The sequence below is a fragment of the Pseudophryne corroboree genome, chromosome 2, assembly GCF_028390025.1.
Source record: "Pseudophryne corroboree isolate aPseCor3 chromosome 2, aPseCor3.hap2, whole genome shotgun sequence".
NCBI lineage: Eukaryota > Metazoa > Chordata > Amphibia > Anura > Myobatrachidae > Pseudophryne > Pseudophryne corroboree.
In genome coordinates, this window is record NC_086445.1 from 398,500,476 (window position 1) to 398,521,974 (window position 21,499).

Consider the following 21,499-nt stretch of genomic DNA (forward strand, 5'->3'; position numbering starts at 1 on the left):
TGTTTTTACCCTGTTCTGAAGTGTAGACTGCAGGGGAGAGCCAGGGAGCTTCCTTCCAGCGGATCTGTGAAGGAGAAATGGCGCCAGTGTGTCTGAGGGAGATAGCTCCGCCCCTTTTCCGCGGCCTATTCTCCCGCTTTTTTCTGGATTCTGGCAGGGGAATTTACCACATATATATAGCCTCTAGGGCTATATATTGTGGTATTTTTGCCAGCCAAGGTGTTTTTATTGCAGCTCAGGGCGCCCCCCCCCCAAGCGCCCTGCACCCTCAGTGACCGGAGTGTGAAGTGTGCATGAGGAGCAATGGCGCACAGCTGCAGTGCTGTGCGCTACCTTGGTGAAGACTGATGTCTTCTGCCGCCGATTTTCCGGACCTCTTCTTGCTTCTGGCTCTGTAAGGGGGACGGCGGCGCGGCTCCGGGACCGAACACCAAGGACTGGGCCTGCGGTCGATCCCTCTGGAGCTAATGGTGTCCAGTAGCCTAAGAAGCCCAATCCGGCTGCAAGCAGGCGAGTTCGCTTCTTCTCCCCTTAGTCCCTCGCTGCAGTGAGCCTGTTGTCAGCAGGTCTCACTGAAAATAAAAAAACAAAAATTATACTTTCTTTCTAAGGGCTCAGGAGAGCCCCTAGTGTGCATCCAACCTCGGCCGGGCACGAAATCTAACTGAGGCTTGGAGGAGGGTCATAGTGGGAGGAGCCAGTGCACACCAGGTAGTCCTAAATCTTTCTAGAGTGCCCAGCCTACTTCGGAGCCCGCTATTCCCCATGGTCCTTACGGAGTTCCCAGCATCCACTAGGACGTTAGAGAAAATTACTATTTGGGGTGAGTCGTAATGTTTTGTCCAGGACATGGGAGGTATCCTGCATAGATAACAAAGATGTGACCTTCTGTACATAGCTGCATGCTTGAAGAAAGGGGAAGAATGGGATTTGTAAAAAAGGGAAACGTGCCATAATTTGGGAATGTGTAAGTAAGGTCAGAGTTTCAGTGTGCAGAAAATGATGGATATATTTTAGACCCCCGGCATACCAAGTCTGGAATATGGGAGAGGTAGTGTGAGGTTTAAAGTCTGGGTTACCCCAGAGAGGTAGAAACAGTGATATATGTCGTGATAATTTTAGTTGCGAGCGAATCTGCCGCCAGGCAACACAGGTAGAGGAAACGAGTATATTGTCTTTTACACAGTGCGGCATGGAAGTAGAGGTGGTGTGTAACAGGGACACCAAAGACCGAGAGGGTGTAAAAGATAGTTCCAGGTGTGTATTGGCATATATGCCCTGGCCGCCAATCCAATCCAAAGCGATCCTGTAGTTGGCCGCCAAGGCATATGAATGAAGGCATGGTAAATTTAAGCCCCCAAGGGAACGAGGTTGGCGTAATTTAAATAATGAGAATCTAGGGTGCTTTCCCGCCCAAATAAATTTAGACAGTGCTTTGTCCATTTGAGCTAGCATGTGTTTGGGCGGAATCAGCGGAAGCATCTGTAATACATAAAGGAAGCACGGGAAGCTGATCATTTTATACAAGTGACTTCTACCAGTGTACGTGAGCCCATCTGGCAAAGTCTGCATACGTCCTAGTGAATACTGGGGGGAAATTAAGAGGATAGAGCTTGGAGGGGTGATCAGGGAATAAGATCCCTAAATAAGTGATACAATTGTTTGTGGCCCAATGAAATGGGAATGTGTCGCCCCAACCCGCTTTAATTGAGGGAAAAAAAGCCAAGGCTTCTGTTTTGGAGTAATTAATTTTATAACCAGAGACTAATTCAAATGAATCTAGAATATCAAGTAAGTGTGGTATGGCCTTTCGGGGGTTGCTAAAGTAAAGATGTCATCTGCGAATGCTGAGAATTTGAGTTCTTGATCAGCCAATTTTATGCCGTGCCATCTGTGTTCTTTGAAAAAATGGCGAAGAAGAGGATCTAAGGCCAAATTAAATAAGAGGGGGGATAAGGGGCAGCCCTGTCTAGTAACCCGATACAGGGAGAATAGTATTGAGTTGTGACCATTAACCGTCAAAAAGGCTTGGGGAGTTTGATAAATGATGTGAAATACCTTAATAAAATCAAGACCAAAATTTTGGAGTCTAAGTATTCTGTCTATGTGAGCCCAAGATACTCGATCAAAAGCTTTATCTGCATCACAACTCAAGACCATATTTTCCTTCTCCAATGAGTCATGTGTTTTAAACATGGCCGCTAACAATGAGCGGACATTATGTACTGAATGCCTATTGCGCAAGAATCCATTCTGGGCAGGATGGAGCAGTTTGGATAGAATCATTTGGAGGCGGGAGGCAAGAATCTTTGTGAATATTTTAAAATCTTGGTTTAGCAATGAAATTGGCCTGTAGGATGAAACCAAAGTATGATCTTTATTAGGTTTAGGGAGGACTATGACTCGAGCCGTGTTAAAGCCTGTCGGGGCAGGGTGGCCTGTCAAGAGCGCATTGTATAATTGTCTGAGGTGGTCACTTATATGTGGGAGAAGTTTATAATAAGAATTTACTTACCGATAATTCTATTTCTCGTAGTCCGTAGTGGATGCTGGGGACTCCGTCAGGACCATGGGGTTTAGCGGCTCCGCAGGAGACAGGGCACAATAATAAAAGCTTTAGGATCAGGTGGTGTGCACTGGCTCCTCCCCCTATGACCCTCCTCCAAGCCTCAGTTAGGATACTGTGCCCGGACGAGCGTGCATAATAAGGAAGGATATTGAATCCCGGGTAAGACTCATACCAGCCACACCAATCACACCGTACAACCTGTGATCTGAACCCAGTTAACAGTATGATAACAACGAAGGAGCCTCTGAAAAGATGGCTCACAACAAGAATAACCCGATTTTTGTAACAATAACTATGTACAAGTATTGCAGACAATCCGCACTTGGGATGGGCGCCCAGCATCCACTACGGACTACGAGAAATAGAATTATCGGTAAGTAAATTCTTATTTTCTCTAACGTCCTAAGTGGATGCTGGGGACTCCGTCAGGACCATGGGGATTATACCAAAGCTCCCAAACGGGCGGGAGAGTGCGGATGACTCTGCAGCACCGAATGAGAGAACTCCAGGTCCTCCTCAGTCAGGGTGTGCCCCTGACCAAGTAGCAGCTCGGCAAAGTTGTAAAGCCGAGACCCCTCGGGCAGCCGCCCAAGATGAGCCCACTTCCTTGTGGAATGGGCTTTTACTGATTTTGGCTGTGGCAAGCCTGCCACAGAATGTGCAAGCTAAATTGTACTACAAATCCAGCGAGCAATCGTCTGCTTAGAAGCAGGGACACCCATCTTGTTGGGTGCATACAGGCTAAACAGCGAGTCAGATTTTCTGACTCCAGTCGTCCTGGAAACATATATTTTCAGGGCCCTGACAACGTCAAGTAACTTGGAGTCCTCCAAGTCCCTAGTAGCCGCAGGTACCACAATAGGTTGGTTCATGTGAAAAACAGAAAACACCTTAAGGAGAAATTGAGGACGAGTCCTCAATTCTGCCCTGTCAGAATGAAAAATTAAGTAAGGGCTTTTATATGATAAAGCCGCCCATTCTGACACACGCCTGGCTGAAGCCAGGGCTAATAGAATCTTCACCTTCCATGTGAAATATTTTAATTCCACAGTGGTGAGTGGATCAAACCAATGTGACTTTAGGAAACTCAAAACAACATTGAGATCCCAAGGTGCCACTGGGGGCACAAAAGGAGGCTGTATATGCAGTACCCCTTTTACAAACGTCTGAACTTCAGGCACTGAAGCCAGTTCTTTCTGGAAGAAATTCGACAGGGTCGAAATTTGAACCTTAATGGACCCTAATTTTAGGCCCATAGACAGTCCTGTTTTCAGGAAATGTAGGAACGACCCAGTTGGAATTCCTCTGTAGGGACCTTCTTGGCCTCACACCACGCAACATATTTTCGCCAAATGCGGTGAAAATGTTTTGCGGTTACATCCTTCCTGGCTTCGACCAGGGTAGGGATGACTTCATCTGGAATGCCCTTTCAGGATCCGGCATTCAACTGCCATGCCGTCAAACGCAGCCGCGGTAAGTCTTGGAACAGACAAGGCCCCTGCTGGAGCAGGTCCTTTCTTAAAGGTAGAGGCCACGGTTCTTCCGTGAGCATCTCTTGAAGTTCCGGGTACCAAGTCCTTCTTGACCCATCCGGAACCACGAGTATCGTTCTTACTCATCTCCTTCTTATGATTCTCAGTACTTTTGGTATGAGATGCATAGGAGGGAACACATACCCTGACTGGTACACCCACAGTGTTACCAGAGCGTCAACATGTCCACCTTTGGTTTTTCCCAACGGTTTACAATCATGTGGAAGACTTCCCGCTGAAGTCCCCACTCTCCCGGGTGGAGGTTATGCCTGCTGAGGAAGTCTGCTTCCCAGTTTTCCACTCCCGGAATTAACACTGCTGAGAGTGTTATCACATGATTTTTCGCCCAGCGAAGAATCCTTGCAGTTTCTGCCATTTCCCTCCTGCTTCATGTGCCGCCCTGTCTGTTTACGTGGGCGACTGCCGTGATGTTGTCCCACTGGATCAATACCGGCTGACCTTGAAGCAGAGGTCTTGCTAAGCTTAGAGCCTTGTAAATTGCCCTTAGCTCCAGTATATTTATGTGGAGAGAAGTCTCCAGACTTGATCACACTCCCTGGAAATTTTTTCCTTGTGTGACTGCTCCCCAGCCACTCAGGCTGGCATCCGTGGTCACCAGGACCCAGTCCTGAATGTCGAATCTGCGGCCCTTTCATAGATGAGCACTCTGCAGCCACCGCAGAAGAAAACACCCTTGTCCTTGGAGACAGGGTTATCCGCTGATGCATCTGAAGATGCGATCCGGACCATTTTCCCAGCAGATTCCACTGAAAGGTTCTTGCGTGAAATCTACCGAATGGGATCGCTTTGTAAGAAACCACCATTTTTCACAGGACCCTTGTGCAATGATGCACTGATACTTTTCCTGGTTTTAGGAGGTTCCTGACTAGCTCAGATAACTCCCTGGCCTTCTTCTCCGGGAGAAAACATCCTTTTCTGGACTGTGTCCAGAATCATTCCTAGGAACATTAGACGTGTCGTCGGAAAAAGCTGCGATTTTGGAATATTTAGAATCCACTCGTGCTGTCGTAGAACTACTTGAGATAGTGCTACTCCGACCGCCAACTGTTCTCTGGACCTTGCCCTTATCAGGAAAGCGTCCATATTTCTTTTAGGAAGAATCATCATTTCGGCCATTACCATGGTAAAGACCCGGGGTGCCGTGGACAATCCAAACGGCAGCGTCTGAACTGATAGTGACAGTTCTGTACCACGAACCTGAGATACCCTTGGTGAGAAGGGCAAAATTTGGACATGTAGGTAAGCGTCCCTGATATCCAGTGACACCATATCGTCCTGGTTCGCTATCACTGCTCTGAGTGACTCCATCTTGATTTGAACCCTTGTATGTAATTGTTCAAATCTTTTAGATCTCACCGAGCCGTTTGGCTTCAGTACCACAATATAGTGTGGAATAATACCCCTTCCCTTGTTGTAGGAGGGGTACTTTGATTATCACCTGCTGGGAATACAGCCTGTGAATTTTTTCCCAATACTGCCTCCCTGTCGGAGGGAGACGTTGGTAAAGCAGACTTCAGGAACTTGTGAGGGGAAGACGTCTCGAATTTCCAATGTACACCTGGGATACTACGTGTAGGATCCAGGAGTCCACTTGCGAGTGAGCCCACTGCGTGCTGAAACTCTTGAGATGACCCCCCACCGCACCTGAGTCCGCTTGTATGGCCCCAGCGTCATGCTGCGGACTTGGCAGAAGCTGTGGAGGACTTCTGTTCCTGGGAATGGGCTGCCTGCTGCAGTCTTCTTCCCTTTCCTCTAACCCTGGGCAGATATGACTGGCCTTTTGCCCGCCTGCCTTTATGGGTACGAAAGGACTGAGACTGAAAAGACTGTGTCCTTTTCTGCTGAGATGTGACTTGGGGTAACAAAAGTGGATTTTCCAGCTGTTGCCATGGCCACCAGGTCCGATGGACCGCCCCTTTATACGGCAATACTTCCATGTGCCGTCTGGAATCTGCATCACCTGACCACTGTCATGTCTATAAACATCGTCTGGCAGATATGGACATCACATCTACTCTTGATGCCAGAATGCGCATCTCGCATATATAGAAATGCATCCTTAAAATGCTCTATAGTCAATAAAATATTGTTCCTGTCAAGGGTATCAATATTTTCAGTCAGGAAATCCGACCAAGCCCCCCCAGCGCTGCACATCCAGGCTGAGGCGATTGCTGGTCGTAGTATAACACCAGTATGTGTGTATATACTTTTTAGGATATTTTTCAGCTTCCTATCAGCTGGCTCTTTGAGGGCGGCCGTATCTGGAGACGGTAACGCCACTTGTTTTTATAAGCGTGTGAGCGCCTTATCCACTCTAAGGTGTGTTTCCCAACTCGCCCTCACTTCTGGCGGGAAAGGGTATACCTCCAATAATTTTCTATCGGAGGAAACCCACGTATCATCACACACTTTAATTTATCTGATTCAGGAAAAACCACAAGTAGATTATTCCCACCCTACATAATACCCTTATTTGTGGTACTTGTAGTATCAGAAATATGTAACACCTCCTTCATTGCCCTTAACATGTAACGTGTGGCCCTAAAGGAAAATACGTTTGTTTCTTCACCGTCGACACTGAAGTCAGTGTCCGTGTCTGTGTCGACCAACTGAGGTAAATGGGCGTTTTTACAAGCCCCCGACGGTGTCTGAGACGCCTGGACAGGTACTAATTTGTTTGCCGGCCGTCTCATGTCGTCAACCGACCTTGCATCGTGTTGACATTATCACGTAGTTCCTAAATAAGCCATCCATTCCGGTGTCGACTCCCTAGAGAGTGACATCACCAATACAGGCAATTTGCTCCGCCTCCTCACCAACATCGTCCTCCTACATGTCGACACACACGTACCGACACACAGCACACACACAGGGAATGCTCTGATAGAGGACAGGACCCCACTAGCCCTTTGGGGAGACAGAGGGAGAGTTTGCCAGCACACACCAAAAACGCTATAATTATACAGGGACAACCCCTTATACAAGTGTTTTCCCTTATAGCATTTTCACATATGTAATCATATCGCCAAATAAGTGCCCCCCCTCTCTGTTTTAACCCTGTTTCTGTAGTGCAGTGCAGGGGAGAGCCTGGGAGCCTTCCTCACAGCAGAGCTGAGCAGGAAAATGGCGCCGTGTGCTGAGGAGAATAGGCCCCGCCCCCTAAAACGGCGGGCTCTTCTCCCGGAGTTTGTGAGATCTGGCAGGGGTTAAATACATCCATATAGCCTCAAGGGCTATATGTGATGTATTTTAGCCATAAAAAAGGTATAATACATTGCTGCCCAGGGCGCCCCCCCAGCGCCCTGCACCCTCAGTGACCGCTGGTATGAAGTGTGCTGACAACAATGGCGCACAGCTGCAGTGCTGTGCGCTACCTTATGAAGACTGAAAGTCTTCTGCCGCCTGTTTCTGGACCTCTTCAACTTCGGCATCTGCAAGGGGGGTCGGCGGCACGGCTCCGGGACGAACCCCAGGGTGAGCCCTGTGTTCCGACTCCCTCTGGAGCTAATGGTGTCCAGTAGCCTAAGAAGCAAATCCATCCTGCACGCAGGTGAGTTTACTTCTCTCCCCTAAGTCCCTCGTAGCAGTGAGCCTGTTGCCAGCAGGACTCACTGAAAATAAAAAACCTAACTTAAACTTTTATTCTAAGCAGCTCAGGAGAGCCACCTAGATTGCACCCTTCTCGGCCGGGCACAAAAATCTAACTGAGGCTTGGAGGAGGGTCATAGGGGGAGGAGCCAGTGCACACCACCTGATCCTAAAGCTTTTATTATTGTGCCCTGTCTCCTGCGGAGCCGCTAAACCCCATGGTCCTGACGGAGTCCCCAGCATCTACTTAGGACGTTAGAGAAAATAGGCTGCCGACAGGCCGTCGGGGCCTGGGGATTTCCCATTTGCTAGGGATTTGATGGTCGATTCTAATTCCACTTCAGTAACGGGAGTGGTAAGAAATTCTCTATCGTCCTCAGAAAGAGTAGGGAGGTCAGCCTGTGTCAAAAAGTCCATGCCAGATGTAGGGTGGTCAGGTGGTGCGGTGTATAGTTTATCAAAGAAAGCCAGAAAGGTGTTGCTAATCTGTTCCTGTGTTACTGAGGGGGGTCCACATGTGTCCTAATTGAGGAAATATGTTTTGGTATTGCATGAGTTTTTACCATGTTTGCCAATAATTTTCCTGGGCGATTGCCCCAACGAAAATATTTGTTTGATTGAAAGGAAAGGAATAATTTGGCCTGTTCAGCACAGAGGGTATCGTGTATTAGTTTAGTGTCTTTATATAATGTTCTGTTAGACTCAGACGGATCAGCCAATAATCGAGAATAAGCAGAGGCAACCTGGAGGGACGCCTCTGCCATCCTCTCCCGAAGTTGCCTTTTCCTGGTGGCAACATATGAGATCATCTGGCCTCTAAGAACAGGTTTAGAAGCCTGCCAAAAAAGATTTATATCATTGACATGTGCTGCATTATCGTGTGTATAGTTGAGATATGATTGTGACAAAAAGAGTTTAAAGTCCTCAGAATGAGCTAGGTATTCAGGGAACCGCCAGACGTAAGAGTACGGGCGGGGTGTGGTTAAAGTGATTGTCAGGGTGATGGGGGCATGGTCGGATAGGAGAATATTAGCTATGGTGGAGTCCACTATTCTGTGGATCAAAGAGGCAGATATTAGGCAGTAATCCAATCTAGAAAATATTTTATGGGGGTGTGAGAAGAAGGAATATTCCCTAGAGTCAGGATGGAGACATCTCCATGGGTCCAGAAGCTGTAGAGAGTCCAGCATTAGGGACAGGGAGGGTGGTGTGGATCTATTGAAACTCAACTGTCTGGGGCCACCAGATACATCTAGTAACGGGTCTAGAGCAATATTAAGGTCTCCCTCTAAAATCAAAACCCCCTCCATCCAGCCCTGTAAATTAACAAAGATGTCTGAGAAAAGGAAGCATTCGGCCCTGTAGGGGCGTAAATACATGCTAAAGTAAAAAGCTCTCCTTCGACTTCTACCTTTAAAAACAAAAACCGGCCCTCAGGGTCCACCCATTCATCCCTAATCTCGTAGTGCAGGGATTTACGAAATAGAAGAAGTACTCCCCTTGCTTTAGTAATGTAGGAGGCGCTTCTGAAATCCCCAACCCAGGTATCTCTAAGTGTATTGGGGTCATTGAGACGCCAGTGCGTCTCAAGCAGAAACACTATATCAGGGTGAAACTTTTTGAGGTGAGTCAAAAAATGTTTTACTCTTGACTGGCGTGTTCAGGTCCTCTATGTTCCACGAGACCAATTTAAGAGACGTCTCTGAGCCATCAGTAGAGGCCCCAGTGTCTCTAGGGGCCGTAATTATCCAATACCCTGTCTAGTGGAACACAGAGAGAGAAGCCACAAGCGAAAGTCCAATCCCCCATCCCAGCACGCAAGGGAAGGACAAAAATGGTGTATCGGGCAAACAAATGGAGTTAAGATAAACATACAGTAACAAAACAGCGTAATGCAGGTAGAAGACAGTAGCCAGTGCAGCATAGGCCACCAGTCATAACATTTTTTTAATTTTTGAACCCAAGAAGACAGTAATAACAACCGTCCATCTGTAATAGAAACTCTGGTCTGATTAGAAAAAGGGGAGGGAAAGAAGGCTGACAGGAAAAATAGAATAAAGGATTCCCACCATCCCTGCACCTGTGGCAGGCGGGGAGAATTCCCATTTAACCATACATGCAAGAACCATATAGAAACAATCAACAGTGTGCTATCTATTAGGAAAGAAGGAGAGGGAAAATAAGATAAAGAGATACTTAAGTCTAGAAGAGTCAATCAGCATCGTCCATTCGAGAGTCAGACTGTGATGATGACAGAGACTTGAGAAAGTTCCGAGCAGAATCTGGGGTGTCGAAGTAATGTGGTTTGCCGGCATGGAAGACTCTCAATTTTGCCGGGTACAGGAGGGCAAATCTGATGTTTTTAGCATAGAGCTCCTTGCATACAGGGGAGAATTCCCGTCATTGTGTCGAAACTTGAAAGGAAAAGTCCTGAAAAAGAAGAAGTTTGGATTCTTCGTAGCGTAGGTCAGAGCTCTTGCGGTAGGCTTCCATGATCTTCACTTTATCAAGATAATTTAGTTACTTAAAAATTACTGATCTAGGACGTGACTGAGAGGACTGTGAAGACTGCCTATCAGGGCCGATGCGGTGGGCCCGTTCCACCAGATAAGAGGTGGGTGAGGGGGGCAAATCAAGGGTTGTGGGGAGCCAGCGAGTAACCAAGTCCAGCAGATCTGTCTGTCTGATGGATTCTGGAAAGCCAATCAGGCGTAAGTTGTTCCGGCGATTCCGATTTTCTAAATCTTCGATCTTATCGTTCATGGCCACTAGGGTGTTGTCGTGCGTTTGTTGTTGTGATTGAATCGTTTGTTGATCATCTTCCAATGTAGATATTCGGTCCTCGGCCTCAGCCAGACGTTGAGTGTGTTGGGTTAGTTGAGCTGCTGCTGACGTGATTGCCTCCATCAGAGGCGTCAATTTTGCGTCCAGCAATGGCGATATGATGTCTGATATTTCCCTGGCCCTCTGTACTGAGGATGGGCTAGCTCGGACGTCAGTAGGCACCATGTCGTCAATGACTCATCTGCCAGGAGAGGATGGAGACCCCTGTGGAATGGGGCTGTGTTCCCTATCTTTGGCCTTCGATTTATTTTTGTTTTGAGAATTCTTATTCGCGCGGAGCGTTTTGGCCACGTATTTTTCCATAGTGGGGAATGTGGTCCAATCGCGGCGTCACTCAAAGGACACAATGAGCGTAGGTGTATAGCAAAAGATTACAAGTCCCTCAGGAGTATGGCAGGTAAGTCCCGGAGGAGTGGGGAAGTGACCAGGGGAAAAAGCACTATGAGGAATATGTGTAGTATCGCCAAATCAGGGTGTAGTTCAAGGAGGCACAGGTATAGTAAGAAGTGGAGGGAGGTGGGGGATGAGAATCCACCTGTGACAACAAGGTCTGGGCTCGGGCAGCGGCCAGCGCGGTACCCGGAAGACCTCTTTGTTTTAATTTTGTTTGTTGATGCAAAATCGTTGTTTATGTGGGCACAGGTGGGGGGGTAACAGGACAGCAGCGTCGCCACCGGCGTCAGACGAGTGATGGCCCTGATCAGTGGAGCAGTGCAGATGTGGTCTGAGCCCTGCGTATCCTCTGAGGGGGCAAGGGGCTCCAGACACTTCAGGGTTTCAATCGGGGGAGCAGGGAATCGCGGCCGCTGCAGCGGTGAGGCGGGTCTCCGCTTCACGCACCTGTATTGAAGGGAGCTGTCAGCCAGCGGTATGGGGTCCAGAGGGCTGGCGGGGGAGCACAGCGGAGTGCTGTGAGCGGCCAGGGATCCCTCAGGCATCCGGGTCAGCGCCTTCCACGAGACCCAAGATGGCCGCCGTCATCTGTTGCACACTGCTTGTGCGGACTCCGGGGGGGGGGGGAGCGAGCCGCTGGTCTGGGCTAACAGGGACGCCTGGAGGGAGAGCTCTCAGGGGAAGCAGCCGGATCGTTCGGTCCGCCCACTGGAAGTGACGGACATCATTTTATATGCCCCCAGCTTTACTGCTTGCAGAATTCTGCATTCTGGCTTTAGTGATCGGGGTCAGGAGATTTACCTGCCAAGTTGGGAGGGGCAGAGTTTTGCCACACCCAGAGGGATGCAGTCACGCCCACAGTGTGCCACAGTCATGCCTCCCACTCCAATTACAGACTCTCTAATGTAGGAAGGAATATTCCTCCTCTTCCCGAAAACTTCAACCAATCTCTTTCACAAGTCATAATCCTCCCAAAATACATACAGTATACAATTATACCAGCAAGCGCTAATGGGAGAATAAATGTCCCCAATACCATAAACTCTAAGTCTGAGACTGCATTGAGATACTTGCATGATTGGTATCTCAGTAGAGACATGTATGCCAATTCGGCACTGGAATATAGCTTTCTTGAGCATAAAGACCTTAAATGTTTCCTCCACCATCAGGGCCGGCCAGGAAATCAGGCAGGAGCATTAAGATAATCCATTACTCTTGGATACCTGAAAAATCTGGCACATTTTAAGATATAACTATGGCGTGATTGGTCATAGGTCGCAATATATACACTTTATACAAAATCATGACTGTCAAAGTGGCGTGGCTTCTCACCCCTTCACACTTTGGAGGCTGTTGGAATTGCACATCATAGGACAGCTGACCAATAAGGCTATAAAGTAGTTTGAATTTTGTGCATCCATTGTAAGCGTGCATGGTCTGTGATTAGCCAAAATTCTCACCCCAGCAAATAATATTTTAGTGATTCTACTGCCCATTTAATCACCAAGCACTCCTGTTCCACAGTTGATTACTTCAGTTCTCTGGGAAGCAATTTCCGGCTAATGTAGAGGATGGGTTTCTCCTACCCATCTACTTCTTGGTAAAGGACTGCCCCTAACCCAATCCCAGAGACATCCCCTGCAATATAAACTGCTTTTTGAAAACAGGAGCCTGTAAAACAGGCTCTGCACACAGGGCATACCTTAACTCCTGCCATGCAGCCTCTGCTGGCAGTATTTTGTCTGGGGACTGTTTCTTCATAGTGGCAAAATCACAAATAAATCTGCAATAATAGCCTACTAGACACAGAAATGTACTGAGTTGTGACATACATTTTGGTTTAGGCCATGTGAGAACTGCTTCTACTTTATTAGGTTGAGACTTAACTTGCCCTCTGCCTACAATATAAACCAAATACTTTGCATCCACCATTCTGATGACACACTTCTCCAGGTTAGCTGTGAAACCCTGTGCCCGTAGACAGGGTCGGCCCAAGCCTAACATTTTTTTGGTAAGCTAATATAGATTTTGGCTCCCCTTCCGCCCTCCCCATTACCCACACAAAAAAGCTTACAGCGCATTAAGTGAAATACAAATAAAACTGAACTGGTACATGCCATTGAATATATAAAAATGCTTCTATTATATTTACATTTTGGGCCCATACTTTTACTTTTGCTCAGATTAACACACAATGGGGTCAATTAAATTTTGGGCAAAGTGAATAGCCACCGGCAGTTTACTGCCGGGGCTATTCAATTCAGTGCAGAGTCACCGCCGTCGCTGGGATTTCTTCTGATGCGAGCAGAAATCCGACAAAAGTGCCAGAGTGCGACAGAATCAGCATCGTGCTGGGGTGTCAAGTCGGAGAATGCCTATTCTCCCAACAAAACACACTGTTTAGTCCGGCAGAACGGGCATTCGCCGACTTAACATTGCGCAGAATTGAATAGCTTCGGGAGTAAACTCCCGGCGGCTATTCACTTTGCACAGAATTGTATTGACTTCATTGAGGTCTCCCAAATAATGGGAAAGAAAGGACTTCATTACATTTAATTGTATATAGCACAATCCTATTATGCAGTGATGTACAAAGAATCTTTAGTTATTCACAGCAGTTTTTCGCCATTAGACTTGTACTGTAATTCCCTATCACACAAACACTTGCACTCACTAGAGTCACTTTTGACAGCATTCAATTAATCTACAAGAATTTTTGTACTGTGGGAAGAAACCTCTGCAACCATTGGGAGAAAATACAAACTCATGGCTCCAGTGCTGACCACTGTGTCACTGTGTTGCACAATGTTGCACTGTAGTTTATGGGCAACATCCACATCAAAACCACTTCAGCTGATGTGTCAAATGTCCAAGATTACATTTCTTGAATATCCTTATATAATGTATGGGACTTTAAAATTTGTATTTAGAAAGATGGTTTATGTAGACAATGCAATAGCGCATGATTACTTAAAATAATATGTAGACTAACAGTGGGTTCAGCTAGGGTACTCACATTCTGGCCCTAGCATATTGTAACTACAGAGGGCACTACCCCCGCGGGCTGGCCGCTGAGTCCGCTCCCAGGCCGGCACCATGATGCAGTGGCGTTCTGCCCGCCCCAACACAGTTTGTGCATAAGTAATGAGCGGCATGACATCATGACGCTTCGCCGCTCATTACATATGCAGGATCATCATCATGCGGCACTTACATGGGAGGGGGGAATATGTGTCCGTAGCAGCAGCGCAGCACTGATTGAAAATCGCGGAACGCAGCCGGAGGAGCACCCTCTATGTGTGGTGCCTTACTCAGCCGCGTACTGTGCGGCAATGCCGGTGTAGGTCCGGCACTGCCCGTAGAGACTGTAACAGTGCCTCCACCTTTTGGAAGGTGTGATCCCCAGTCAGAGCTAAAAATAACAATATCATCTAAATATGACGCAGCATATTCTCTATGAGGCAGGAGGAACTTGTCCATAGCTCTTTAGCAATTAGCAGGATCTCTATGTAAACCAAAGGGCAGTACGTTATGCTGAAAGAGACCCTATAGGGTGGAAAATGCTGTCTTGGCCTTGGCAGCTTCAGTCAAGCAATGTGCCAGTTTAAGTCAAGAGTAGTGAGATGCTGACCTTTTGATACATTTTCTACTACTTTGTCAACTTGAGGCATAGCGTGGGAGTAAAACTGAGAAACTTTAATTTACGGAAATCATTACAGAATCTTAAGGATTCTGAAGGCTTAGGCACTAAGACATTAGGATTAATCCATTCACTGTTTGACTCCTCTATGACACCTAGATGCGGCATCTTCTCCACTTCCCGTTTTACTGCTGCCTGTTTAGCCTCAGGTATGCAATATGTTTTATCACCATCCCGGGTGGAGTAATAATATCATGTTGTATGCTTTGGGTTTTCTCCGGGATAGCCGAGAACACATCCTGGTACTGTGCTACTACTGTAAGTCTACCACTTCTTTTTCTGGCTGGGATTCAAGGTGACTTGCATAAGAACCTGACAATCTGGGGTTTCATGGCCACTAAAAAGAGTTGACTGGTATTTCCAGGGTTTTAGTAAATTCACATGGTAGATTTGGACTTCCTTCCATCTACCCTCTTGCCAAACCTTATAGTTAACATGTCTCACCTCTATAATCTCATAAAGGGCCTAACCACTGGGCATACATTTTACTTTCTGTGGTGGGTATGAGAACCAGTACCTTATCTCCAGGTTTAAAAGACTGGTTAACTGCAGTAATCTCATAAGTACATTTTTGACGCTGTTGAGCCCTGTCCATGTGCAAGTTCATAAGTAGCTCCATATGCCTTAAACGGTCATACAGTTGGGCCACAAACTGAACGATGTTAGGCTCTTGGGGTGACTGCTACTCCCACCCTTCTTTTACAAAATCTAAAATTCCCCTGGGTTGTCTACCATAGAGAAACTCAAAAGGGCTAAACCCTGTAGAGAGATTGGGGTACCTCTTGAACTGTAAACATTAGATAGGGTAGGTCCCAATCACGCTTCTCCTAGGACAACACCCTTTTTTCATTTGCTTATGGGTTTGGTTAAAGCGTTCAACCAGGCCATCTGTCTGTGGGTGGTAAACTGAAGATTAACTCGATCCACCCCTAACAGACGACACAGATCTTTAATTCAATTTGAGACAAAAGGGGTACCCTGGTCCATCAGAACCTCTTTTGGTATTCCCAACCGTGATCATTGAATTAGTAATTCTCAGGCAATACTATTAGACTTCATATTACATAGTGGTATGGTCTCCAGGTATCTGGTGGCATAGTCAACCACTACTAATATATATTGATACCCACAAGCAGATTTCTACACTGGTCCTATCAATCCATGTAAATTCGCTCAAAAGGCATAGAGATGATAGGCAGGGAAACCAAGGGCACCCTAAATTTTGGCCGGGGTGCTGTCTTCTGACACACTGGGCATTCTTGACAATATTTCTTAAATGCCTGGCCAAAAGAACCATAACTGTATACGCTGGAGAGTTTTTTCCTCCCCTAAATGTCCACACCACAGATGAGTGTGAGCCGCCCTCATTACCATCTGCTTGTGTTTTTGGGGAACGAACAACTGGTCTACCATTTTACCCTGCAAATAATCAAGACAATAAAAAAAAATTCAATACAAAGTATGGTACCCCTTCTGGTGGAAAAGCAGTAATTACCTTATTATTCACTTCTACAACACTTTCAATGGCATTTATCAAATTTCCATCATTCTGTTGGTCCTCCTCCTGTTTAAACACTCTTTCACCAATGGGAGACCACTGTCTTATTGTCCCCCTGATGCTCACTGGTCAGGGAGAATTTTACAGTCACACAACTTTGGCAACCGGTAAATCTTGGTTCCTGGTAACCTCCAGCCTCTGTCTGTCCGCTGATGCCATGCCAGCTAATCGTCTCCTGTAGTAGCGGAAAGTTATGGCCTAAAATCAGGATAAGGAGGTCTGGAGGTAACTGTAGCTACCACTTTCACTGGCCACTCTTTTATCACCACTGGTAGTTGCACTCGTGGACATTCCTCTATATCCCCATGTATGCATAGCACCTTTACAGGGGGTAACACCTAGTCAGGCCCGAGAGGAACCAAGTTAGCAGAGATTATGGTTAAAGCACTGCCAGTATCAACTAAGGCCCATACCTCTTGGCCTTCAATTTGTACCAATAGAGGAAAAAGGGTTGTTTCTGGTGGGGAAATGCATTCCACAAGTGGTTTTCCCTGCCCTGAAATCCATCGGCTCACCCTGCTTTGTACATTCTCTGCATATGTGACTGGACTCAATGCACTCAAAACACACAGCTGGAGGTGGGTTTTTCGGTTTGACCACGAGGACCTGGGTTCCCTTTCCTAAGGGTCAGGTACCTCTCAATTACCATTGCCAACTCCTCAAATGTTTGGGGATCAGCCTGTAGGGCTCATTGTTGAACAACCAGGTCTAATACCCATATAGCATGGTTTAGAACAGTGATGGCTAACCTTGACACTCCAGCTGTTGTTGAACTACACATCCCAGCATGCCCTGCATCAGTTTTAGCACGGCCAAATAGCAAAACTGTAGCAGGGTATGCTGGGATGTGTAGTTCAACAACAGCTGGAGTGTCAAGGTTAGCTATCACTGGTTTAGAACAACCATTTCCACCACATGCTGAGCAGAGTTTTCATCCGGCTGCAACAAGGCTTTGTTCAGTCTGTCTAGCTTTGCCAAGTGAACCCTAGGAGGCTGACGAGTTCAGCTCTCAATCATGAAACGCCTGGGCTTCACTGGGGTCCATCACCCCAACCCTGCTGAGTATAGCCTCTTTCAATCGAGGTTAGGAGCTGCCCTCAGACGCTGTCAAATCAACATACTGTATGCTCTCTGCGACTCCCCTGGTGTGCTAATCTGGCAGCCCACTCCTCCTCTGGCCATTTTAAGCAAACAGCTGTGCATTCAAAGGTGCACAAAAATGCCTTAATATCATCAGATCGGGTGAGCTTTTGTAACACCTCCCGATCCTGTCCACCTTTTCTCATTTCCTTTAATTCATCATGCGGAACTGAATCTGAGTTTGTTGCCCAGCAGCCAGATTCTGCTGTCCTGCAGCCAGATTAGTAAAAACACTTTAATTACCTCCTCCATATTACACTGCCTTTCCATCTTGTAGACAGGCTTAGGTCCTCATTCAGCTGCTAAATCGCAAAACCTCTTACTGAAAAAATCTCATGCTGGGGGCAGCCCAGCACAGGGCAAGGCCGCTCAGCGATGTGATTGCATTTAAAAATGTGAACGCAACACAGGCATCGCGACCATCAGGCTTACTGGTAGCCCCCCTACAAATATTTATATATCATATATCAATAACATTCACAAATACATACTGTATGTAATAGTTTCAGGAATATATCAGACTGAAGCTATTTAATGTAAAGTGAATATATCTTCCTGCACACAGCAGACTTAAGCCAACAATTTCAGCGCTTTGCCCAATAACGACGAGTCACTCCATCGGGTCACTAGTGTCATCCTCCGTCATCTTTACATGCAGCTCAATAGGGGAAAGTCGCTAGCGATGTCATGCTGGTCCTCGCTCCCCCCAAATGCCCTACCCCCTGCCGTTGCTTTCTCGTTGCTATGTGAGTGTGTATGCACTTACCGATGCCCTGCTGGGTCTGTCGCTCCCGATCTTGCTGGGTACACATTATCTTTAATGTGTACCCATCTTTACTTGTGTTAGCAATCTCATTGAAAGACACAACAGACAGCCCTTTTTTAGGTACCTTTATCCAGAAATTATATTGCACATTACAATAGCTTGCACAACACTGCATAACATGGTGTGATACGATATGGTATGGGAACATCACAATTTTTTTTGTGAATTTTATTGGTAGTTAGTTAATATAAAGCAACTTGTATTATAGGTTTACAGGAGAACATGCAAAGGTATTGTCACATGTAAACCATTAGAGCTTATTTACGGGCAGATTTATTAACATTTTTTTAACCAAAATAATGTGAAAAATTGTGTTTTCACACTCTTTTCACATTATTTTAGTATCATTTGAATGTATTTAAGGGCATACTTATAATGGGAATGCGATGCGATCTGACCAAATTTACAAATAAAAATGTAAAAAAACACAGCAGTGAGCCCTGTGATAATAACACTGTCACTGCTATAAGATGCCTCCTGCACAGCTTTCTCTGCCCATAGGCAATCCGAATTGTGTACCCTCCACTGACTGACCCATTCATGCTTAAAAACTAGGAGATCCAACTGCTGGCCAATTACGCAGTGTGTAGGCTACTGATACCGAAATTGGCGACCAATCTCCGATCCCAGCAGCTCTGCACATTAACATTGTGGTGGCTGTACCAGATCCAGAGGGATCCCAGCACCTTCTGTGAATGTGGTGGAATCCAATTGGTGTGCTGGGATCCAGCAGGCCTGGATCCTGGAGGATCCAGTCCCCATCAGCCATTACTGCAGAGTTAGTCAGCTGGCATACTGTGGTGGCATTTCCCATTTAAAAAATGGCACACTGGCGCCATTTTGTAAAATTCAATATGCAAGCCAATCACTGCTCACTACATCATTGCCCCACCCCCTTGTGCAAGCTAATATTAACCAGCATTAGGCAGCATATGTCAGTCCGACAGCTAGGGAGGAGCAAGCAAGTGCTCCTGAAGACAGAAGACGCCGGAAGCCCTGGGGAGGCGGTAGCCATGCAAAAGAGCTTACAGTCCACTGTACCCATGGTGAGGATAAAGGAAGATGCCGCTGCAAGCTCTGGGGAGGTGACAGCCTCTCAGATGGTTGCACTTCACAATAATAGCCCTTACATAAAAGGGCAATATATTGATGAACTGACCTGTTGGAAAGGTCACATCCTATGGCATTGCCATGCTGAAAGTTACTAAGCTTTCCAGTAAGATCCATTCTACTGCTAATGTTTGACTATGGAGATTGCTTGAGTTTGCGCTTGCTTTTATACACCTATTAGCAATAAGTGTTGATGAAATGGGCAAACACACTCATGAGAAGGCGTATCCACATGCTTTTGGCCAGACAGGGTATTTTCATGAATTTTATTAGTAACACCCTCATATAAGCCAACATGTATTTTAGGCTTATTGGGGGTCATTCCGAGTTGTTCGCTCGGTAAAAATCTTCGCATCGCAGCGATTTTCCGCTTAATGCGCATGCGCAATGTCCGCACTGCGACTGCGCCAAGTAAATTTGCTATGCAGTTAGGATTTTTACTCACGGCTTTTTCATCGTTCTGGCGATCGTAATGTGATTGACAGGAAATGGGTGTTACTGGGCGGAAACAGGCCGTTTTATGGGTGTGTGGGAAAAAACGCTACCGTTTCCGGAAAAAACGCAGGAGTGGCCGGTGAAACGGAGGAGTGTCTGGGCGAACGCTGGGTGTGTTTGTGACGTCAAACCAGGAACGACAAGCAGTGAAATGATCGCAGATGCCGAGTAAGTCTGGAGCTACTCAGAAACTGCTACGAGGTGTGTAATCGCAATATTGCGAATACATCGTTCGCAATTTTAAGATGCTAAGATTCACTCCCAGTAGGCGGCGGCTTAGCATGAGCAAATCTGCTAAAATCCGCTTGCGAGCGAACAACTCGGAATGACCCCCATTGTTCCTTTATAAAAAGAACAGCTATGAAGTTTCCGGCTTTGAAGAATTACAGTCATCTGAAGGTTATTTTATTGTACCCTTTACAAACAAGACTGTATATAAACAGTGATTATGCTTGTAGCTTCTAGCAATAAAATCACTACTGCTGAGAATAATGTAAATACTGTAGACCCGTGCGCTGCATACTTCATTGAAGTTAATAAGTGCATGTCATAATCAGAATTACTATTCCCAGTAGGGTACGCAGAACAAAGCACAATAAAAATGATTTTAACTAAGCCACAGGGATAAATGCCATTCATTTTTGATAGATGTGTAAGTTGTTAAAAATAGTTAATGAAAACATGTTATTATATTACAGTACTTGTTTTTTTAAGCCTTCTCTATACTGGATTTACGTTTCTTATTTTAATAAGTACTCCAAATGTTAATGGGGAAGGCTGATTAATCTGGGAAACAACTTCTTTAAATGTAGATTATCACAGTGTACTTATGCAGTTCATCAGTAGACTGTAAATATTTATTATGACACAGTGACAATAGCATAATATTGTGGTCATGTAACTGGTGGCACAGTTGTGTTCAGATAAAACATAACTGAAGATTGTTCCAAGCGAAAAATTTCGCTTACAGTACTTCAGTGGTTCCAAAACTGGGTTCTTAAGCACCTTAATCAGAGTCAGATTAAGGCAGGGGCAAGATGGGCGGCCATCCCGGGTCCCCCACACAATAGGGGCCCTCAAATTTTGCATTTTGAATAGTAGGAGTCTTCCTTTGGCGGCTCAGCTGTACAGTCACAGTTTTCACTGTCTAACAGTGACTGCATGCTGTAGGGTGCTGATCGGTCCGCGCTCCCTGCAAGTGATGGTGTGTATGTGTGTGTGGCCCGGGAGAGGGGTACTTTGCCAGCAATCGTAGTAGTAGTGTGGCCCTCCACAATCTATGCTGCACTGGGCCCCCACCACAATTAATCCCGCCCTGACCTTAATAGAAGGTTAAATCAAATTGACTGAGGTACTAATTAACTCATTTGTGGCAAAGAATAGATATACTTAAAACCTGGACCGTTAATGTTCCTTGAGGACCGTGTTTAGCATCTTCAATATCTCTAACAAACAGAAGATCTCTTGCTTAGACCATTTTGCCTCATACACACGGAGGCGACTGGTGCCTGTGTGCTAAGCGATCTATTTCGCACAGATCGCTCAGCACACATCGCTATACCCACAGCAATGTGTGCTGAGCGATCTGTGCTAACCAGTGTTTTCTTTTTGCATGCTGGGCGATCTGACTAGATTTATATTGCATACATGAATGATCTGAGTCGGCGATAGCGTCACGCGGGACCCGCATCGCTATCGCTATGAGGTATACACATGGAGCGAT

The 21,499-nt window shown here is 46.3% G+C and overlaps 1 protein-coding gene across 4 annotated transcripts in view; it reads right to left on the reverse strand.

The window, feature by feature from the left end:
• Positions 1-21,499, reverse strand: part of AFF3 (ALF transcription elongation factor 3) — a 771,336-nt gene that overhangs the window by 411,774 nt on the left and 338,063 nt on the right. The window lies entirely within an intron of this gene.